The sequence below is a fragment of the Oryx dammah genome, unplaced genomic scaffold, assembly GCF_014754425.2.
Source record: "Oryx dammah isolate SB20612 unplaced genomic scaffold, SCBI_Odam_1.1 HiC_scaffold_2, whole genome shotgun sequence".
Lineage (NCBI taxonomy): Eukaryota > Metazoa > Chordata > Mammalia > Artiodactyla > Bovidae > Oryx > Oryx dammah.
In genome coordinates this window covers 27210566-27211959 of record NW_024070186.1, presented here as the reverse complement: position 1 = coordinate 27211959, position 1394 = coordinate 27210566, and positions in this window count along the sequence as shown.

The following is a 1394-nucleotide window of genomic DNA, read 5'->3' as shown; positions in this document are numbered from 1 at the left end:
CTCACATCCATACATGACCACAGGAAAAACCATAGCCTTGACTAGACAGACCTTAGTCGGCAAAGTAATGTCTCTGCTTTTGAATATACTATCTAGGTTGGTCATAACTTTTCTTCCCAGGAGTAAGCGTCTTTTAATTTCATGGCTGCAATCACCATCTGCAGTGATTTTGGAGCCCCCAAAAATAAAGTCTGACACTGTTTCCACTGTTTCCCCATCTATTTCCCATGAAGTGATGGGACCAGATGCCATGATCTTCGTTTTCTGAATGTTGAGCTTTAAGCCAACTTTTTCACTCTCCTCTTTCACTTTCATCAAGAGGCTTTTTAGTTCCTCTTCACTTTCTGCCATAAGGGTGGTGTCATCTGCATATCTGAGGTTATTGATATTTCTCCCGGCAATCTTGACTCGAGCTTGTGTTTCTTCCAGTCCAGCATTTCTCATGATGTACTCCGCGGGGGAGGAAAAGTGAGGTCCATGGGACCAGGGACAGAGGTGGGATGGGGTGGGGTGTAGCTCCAGGGGAGGATGGTGGTAGTTTTGACAGCTCCACTGGATAAAAACAAACAACCCAACCCAAACACAGGCAGAAGATCTGAATAAACTCCTTGGTCCAAAGAAGAAAGGCAGATGCCTAACAGACATGTGAAAAGATGCTTCAGTTCACTAATTGTTAGAGAAAAAACACTTTCAAAAACCCATGGCTTATCACCTCACAGATGTCAGAATGGCTGTCATCTGAAAGTCTTCCAAAAGAAATATTTTCTAGGATATGAGGAATAGGCAATCCCCAAACACTGTTGGGAATGACAACTGGGACAGCCACTGTGCAAAAGAAAATAAATTCTCCTCCAAGCACTACAGGTAGAGACTCTGTACCATCCAGACATTCCACTCCTGAGTATACATCCAGAAAACAACAAAAATTCTCCTTAAAAGTGAGCCATGAACAGGATGTTGATAATACAACTACAGAAAATAGCCAAAACATGGAAGCAACCCTAGTACCCATCCACAGAAAGAGATACAGGAGAGGAGGGACACACAAGTAAACTCATACACACACACACACACACACACACATACACACACCCCAAATGGAATATTATGCTGCCAGAAGTAAGAGTGGATTTCTGTTTTTGGGAAACTGGGTGAATCTAGCATCACTAGCATGCTTAGTGAAAGAAGGCTGACTGAGATTGACAAACACTGTACGACATCACCACTGTAGACAGCATAAAGAAAGAATATGGATTAATGCAGGTGCAACAGTGAAACAGACTCAAAAGTAAACAAATTAGTCCATATAAACTAGGAGAGGAAAGGATGCAGGGGCAAAAAGAGGTGGGGTGAAGTCCTGCAAACTAGCATGTACTGTCCAAACAGGGAATGAC